The sequence below is a fragment of the Echinops telfairi genome, unplaced genomic scaffold (genome assembly GCF_000313985.2).
Source record: "Echinops telfairi isolate 266 unplaced genomic scaffold, ASM31398v2 ScPeMD7_5592;HRSCAF=6446, whole genome shotgun sequence".
In the NCBI taxonomy this organism is placed as follows: Eukaryota; Metazoa; Chordata; class Mammalia; order Afrosoricida; family Tenrecidae; genus Echinops; species Echinops telfairi.
Genome location: NW_022109491.1, coordinates 28,022,705 through 28,028,704, shown reverse-complemented (window position 1 = coordinate 28,028,704; position 6,000 = coordinate 28,022,705). Strand labels below are relative to the sequence as shown.

The following is a 6,000-nucleotide window of genomic DNA, read 5'->3' as shown; positions in this document are numbered from 1 at the left end:
CGACACCCAGGGTCAGCTCTGCCTTATCATGTAGAGTCACTTTGACTGGACATCCACTCGGTGGCAATGCATTTGGTTTGGGGGTTGGTTATCCCTTCAGATGCCAACCATGAACTTGGGAAACCTCCTGGGCTTTCTAGCTTCTGACACAGTGGCTACAATTTAAGGGCTTTTCTGTATCCCTTCAGGATGCCAACTGCAAGGTGACTTTTTTATTAAGTCTTCAGGGACAAGACTAACACAAAGAGACAGACATATCTAGATGGGAGAGACCATTAGCATGAGGTCACAGTGGCATCCAAGGATTCATTTGGCTGTTAACTGTGGTTTGAACTGACCAAGCATTTCGGCATTAACGGAATGGTTGGTGATTGGAACCTATTACCTTCTCTGTGAGGAAAGCTCCGACTGTCTGCTTCCATATGTGCTACAGCCGTGGAAACCCTCGAGGCAGGTCTGCTCCATCCTTCAGGGTCACCGTGAGTCAGAACCGACTCCACTTTAACTAAAGTGTCTGTTTTTCTTTTGAAATATTGTTATCTGTAAATGTCCTTTTTGTGCAGGGTTACTGCCTTTTTTTGCCAAGTGTTTTGCATCTGTGAAGTACTGATTTACATAATTGGTGACGTGCTGGGGACTTCACTAGAAAAGGTTACTGAAATACATAAAGAAAAGTGGTGATGTTATAGACCCCACTTAGCTAACTGACCTCGTCACTCCCTCTTTTCTCTACAGTTGAAGTTTCCTCCCATCTTCTCCTTTAAGTCTACACCATCCTTTATGCCTTGCATAAACCCAACCCCATCGGGCCTTTTGTTTTCTAGTCTGACCTGTCTAGCTCTTTCATCATGCATTCCCAACGTCACTTTCTTGAATTACTGCTTTAAGTCCAAAGGAGCATTTCAGTTCCTTTAATCTGCAACTGGTGGCATAGTGGTTGCCCGTCTGGCTGCAAACTGCAAGGTCAGCAGTTCGAAACCACCAGCCATTCCCTGGCAGAAAGATGGAGCTTTCTGCTCCTTAAAGAGTTACAGTCTCGGAAACCCACACCTATACAGTGGCTATTAGCACCAACTCGATGAGATGACAGTGGGTTTTTTAATCTGGAACAGATGTATTTAAGGTAAAGTCCAGTGCTTAACACTTTCAATTCTCCTGGACATGACCGTTAACCTGCTTGGCTCTGTGATAAAATCTGTGGAAATTGATGAGCTTCTTCAGATCCAAACTCTAGGACCACCAGTTAAACGCCTCTCGATGGGGAAGTTGATGGTGCTGTGCTGAGCATTGAATCATTCCTTATTCCAGGAGCCGGTGACATTCGAGGACGTCACAGTGGTCTTCACGGAGGCCGAATGGGAGAGGCTGAGCTCTGAGTAGAAGAACCTCCACAGAGAAGTCATGCTGGAGGTGTACAGGGATCTGCTCTCCTTGGGTGAGGATAAACTCTCTTTTTCCTTTATAATAATGCAGCAGGTGTTTACTGACCACCTACTAAGTGCCAGAGGAGCCCTGGTGGCACCGTGGTGAAGCACTCAGCAGTGTGAAGCCACCACGCACTGTGCAGGAGAAGAGGTGGCAGTCTGCTTCCATAAGATTTACAGCCTTGGGAATGCTATGAGGAAGTTCTACTCTATCCTATAGGTTGTTATTGCCATAAGCGGCATCAAGGCTATCGCTGCCTTCCTCTGGCTTTCCTACTGCCACGAGGCAGGGGTCAGACATGCTTCCTCACGCCATCCTTCTTTCCCTATTCTGACATCTCCCACGGCACTCTGCTGTGATGCCGGCTCGGATCATTCGATGCAGGGGCCACGGAGAACTCACAGACAACACTCACAATTAAGGGGATATTTTAGGGAAGTTAATAGGTCGCCACGAGTCAGGATCAGCAAACAGTAAGGATACAGTCATTGGTCCTCAGCAACACTTTTATGCCAGAAACCAAACTTTGTTCTGGTCCCCAGCCTCTCAGCCACGTGGTTCTTTGGCTTCTGCCTCTGTGGGCCAGGCAGCTCTGTCTCCCAGTCTCAGAGCCTCAGGCCAGATAAGGAGCCGGCCTAGCAGGATAGTCTTGCTGCTGCTCCTCTGAGTCTCTGGTTCATCTAGTCCCTGCAGCCTCTGCCACTTCAGACAGAAGTCTTGGAGGTGCCCTTCCAAATGTCCCCGTGATTTTTCTCTGTATCCCAGGTGTTCCTATATTGAGAAGTGGTTTGATCAGGGCGGGACTGTCTTTCACTTAACCATATACCCACAAGGAAAATGAAGGATGGTGTTTTAAGTCACAGCCTTTACTAAAGTGATCTTAAAGATGCCCCCAGGGAAATAAAGGATTTTGCTTGGTTTGCACCTTCTACTGCAGTCACACCCTAATCCTGTCCATTTGTATAGCAGAGGACACCCTCCAAAATGGGAATATAGCCTCAGACACACAGTTCAGAACTGTAATACATCACATCAGAAATTATGACTAGAAGGGCCCCGTGAATCTACTACATTCAGTTATGAGTTATGAGTAGGGGCTCTGGTGATGTATTAGGTTACCTGTTGGGCAGCCAGCTACAAGGTTAGCAGTTTGAAATCACCAACTGCTCCACCAGAAAAAGATGAGGCTTTCTACTCTCATAAAGAATTACAGTCTCAGAAACTCATGGGGCCAGTTCTACCCTGTCCTATAGAGCCGCTATGAGTCAGCCCATGGGGCCAGATCTACCTTGTCCTATAGAGCCACCATGAGTCAGCCCATGGGGCCAGTTCTACCCTGTCCTATAGAGCCACTATGAGTCAGCCCATGGGGCCAGTTCTACCCTGTCCTATAGAGCCGCTATGAGTCAGCCCATGGGGCCAGTTCTACCCTGTCCTATAGAGCCGCTATGAGTTAGCCCATGGGGCCAGTTCTACCCTATCCTATAGAGCCACTATGAGTCAGAATCGACTTGAAGGTGAGTTTGGTTGTTTGTTTAGGTTCACTTAGGAGTTGGAATCAATGGGAATCCACTTTGGGCTGATCCTGATCCTTATTCCTCTTCCCCACCCCCACCCCTGTGTTGGACAAGTTTAGATGCCATTTTCTTTTTGTTGTTGTTGTTGTCATTTTCATGTATATCCTGTATCCTACATTGGGAAGGCTGTCACCCTAAGTGACTTTTTCTATCAATCCCCTTTTGTAATAAGAAAAGTCATGAAGGAGATTTCCACATTGATCATAGAAATGGTTTCCAATTATGAGTGACCAGAGAGAACCTTCCCAGGCAATGCCACTGGGTGCACTAACTCAGAGTGAGTTGCTCAATGCTCGCCTAATGGGACGTGTACTATGAAAGCTCCCTCAGTGGAGCATTTTTCTTTTTTTTTCAGTGCCCCCTTGTAGGACCCTGTGGACACCAGCACTAAACACTGCCTGATCCTGCACCACCCTCACCATCTCTGCCAGGCTTGAGCCCATTGTTGCCACCATGGTTTCATTCCAGCTTGTGGAGGGCCCTCTTTTCCACTGACCCTCTACTCACTCACCAAGCAGGGTGTCCTGCTCCAGGGACTGGTTCCTCCTGATAACACTTTTGCCATCCTGGCTTCTAACAAGCATTCTGGCTGTACTTTCTCCCAGACAGGAACTGCCAAACTTCTTTGGGCAGTTGTAGTACATTCAGTATTCATTGCCAGCACCCATCATCCAGCCCATCCATTCCTCACATGCATGCGAGGTGATTGAAAAGAGGGGTTAGCAGAAGAAAAGGGCTCACCATAGTAGAAGCCGTAGGCCAGGCAGAAGCCAGTCTCTAGCCGGGCTAGCATACTGTAGGGCTTGGTTATGGATCATCTGTAGTATAACACCCAAACTGACATCTGCTCCATAGGGTGCAGTTCCAAGGCTGTAAGGGTTCACAGAAGCCGACTGCCACATCTTTCCCCTGTGGAACCACTGACCTTTTAGTTAGCGGTCAAGTCCTCTAACCACTGTGTCACCAGGGCTCCCATGTGCACGGCATTTGTAGAAATGTTATATAAGTGAATCCTTGGTGAGAAGCATTGCGTTGTTCCTTGCCATTGAGTGCATCCTAATGCTCAGTGACTCCAACTGTTCAGTAGGGATGTCAAGGCTGTGGCCTTTGGGGAGCAGATTAGCAGCCTTGTCCGTTTCAGTTGGGGGGCAAGCACTTTCACTGTTGTTGTCACCGGTGGCTCCACCAGTAAGATAATATGTGTCCTAAGAGAAGGCGGAACAGCCCAGCCAACCCATTATGGCTATGCTAATGGAAGACTCTCTCTTCAGCAGATCCAGAGCCAGGAATCGACCCCTCTGCCTCCCGCCTCCTGACTCTCTCCTGTCAGCAGTTCCTCAGCCAGCGTGAGCGTCAGCTCTTCCCAGGCTTCTGTGTAGAACATCACCTCCATCCTTGGGGGTCCAGCCCAGGGCCTCAGAAGCAGCTGGAGCAGCAGGAGTCTCCTCAGAGCTGCAGGAGTGGGAACACAGAGAGAGAAGATGTCTCGACACGTTTGTGGGAGAGAGAGATGTCAAGGGCATTCTCCAGGCCACCCCAGAGACCCTCACGAAGCCCCAGAGAAGGCAACACAGTGGTAGGAATACGGCCCAACTCAGCCCCAAGGGTGAGCTCTGTGGAAACAGACAAGGGGTTGAAGAACTTCGAAACCTCAAGATTTGGAGCACTCACCTCTGCAGAGGATGGACCAGACTGTGGCCTGAAACCAAAGCTCATCACAAAGCAGAGGTCCCTCTTCCGGGAGAAACCCTATATTTGTAGTGAGTGCGGGCGAGGCTTCACCTTCAAGTCGAATTTCCTCAGACACCAGAGGACACACTCAGGGGAGAAGCCACATGTGTGTAAGGAGTGTGGGCGAGGCTTCAACCGCAAGTCAAATCTCATCACACACTAGAGGACACACTCCGGGGAGAAGCCGTACTTGTGCCTGGAGTGCGGGCGAGGCTTCAGCCAGAAGTAGGCCTGGTTATGCACCAGAGGACACACTCAGAGGAGAAGCCATATGCGTGTCAGGAGTGCGGCTGAGACTTTAGGCGCATATCACTTCTCATCAGACACCAGAGGACACACTCCGGGGAGAAGCCACATGTGTGCAGTGTGTGTGGCCGAGGTTTTACCCAGAAGTCAGTCCTCCTTCTGCACCAGAGGACACACTCAGAGGAAAAGCCATATGCATGTAAGGAGTGTGGCCGAGACTTTAGCCGCATCTCAAATCTCATCATTCACCAGAGGACACACTCGGGGGAGAAGCCACATGTATGCAGTGTGTGTGGCCGAGGCTTTACCCAGAAGTCAGGCCTCCTTCTGAACCAGAGGACACACTCCGGGGAGAAGCCCTATGTGTGCAAGCAGTGCGGGCAAGACTTCAGGATTAAGCAAAACCTCATTGGACATCAGCGGGTTCACTAGAGCAAACCCTGTGATTACAGTGCGTGTGGCTGAGGCTTAGCCCAGTGATTCCCACGCTGTTGCCCCCGGTGGGGCTCTGGAACAATCAGGAGTGGGGTGGGCGGTAAGGGGGATTGCCAGTAGTCTTGGGGCATTGAAGACGAGAAGAAAATGTAAGTCTGGTAGGCTAAATGAGTTTGGGAAACTCTGCTTTCTCTAGAATCAAACCTCCTCAGACATCAGAAGACACATGCCTTTGAGAAGTTTTGTTTGTAGTGAGTGTGGCCATTGTTTTAACTGCAAGTCCCGCCTCACACGCCAGAGGACAAAGAACAGAAGCTGTCCAGGGACAGGGAGCATGGGCAAGAATTTGGAAGAAAGACACACTTCATTTCAGTTTTTTTCCTTTTATACACCTTTCTGCTGTTCTCTGCTTTCCTCCAAGATCCCCCTGACATCAGCAGTAATAGCCTTCCTTCCACCGCCTCTTGAATCTGGCCTGGAAATCCAAGTTCCCTGTCTATGTACTGCTACAACCATTTCTAACTAGCTTGGGCAACATTTTACTTACATGTAATATAAATTAAGAGCCCTGGGGTAGTGGTTACAC

The 6,000-nt window shown here is 49.2% G+C and overlaps 1 long non-coding RNA gene across 3 annotated transcripts in view; it reads left to right on the top strand.

Annotated features, from left to right (window-relative positions):
- The window catches only part of LOC123522295, a 7,908-nt gene extending 1,933 nt beyond the window's left edge, over positions 1–5,975 (top strand). For 2 of the 3 annotated variants that reach the window (XR_006680574.1, XR_006680573.1), the window contains 2 exons: positions 1,309–1,435; positions 4,274–5,975. This is a non-coding gene — a long non-coding RNA (uncharacterized LOC123522295). The remainder of the gene's footprint in view (positions 1–1,308; positions 1,436–4,273) is intronic. The other variant, XR_006680575.1, reaches the window with a different exon arrangement.
- Positions 5,976–6,000: the final 25 nt, after the last annotated feature.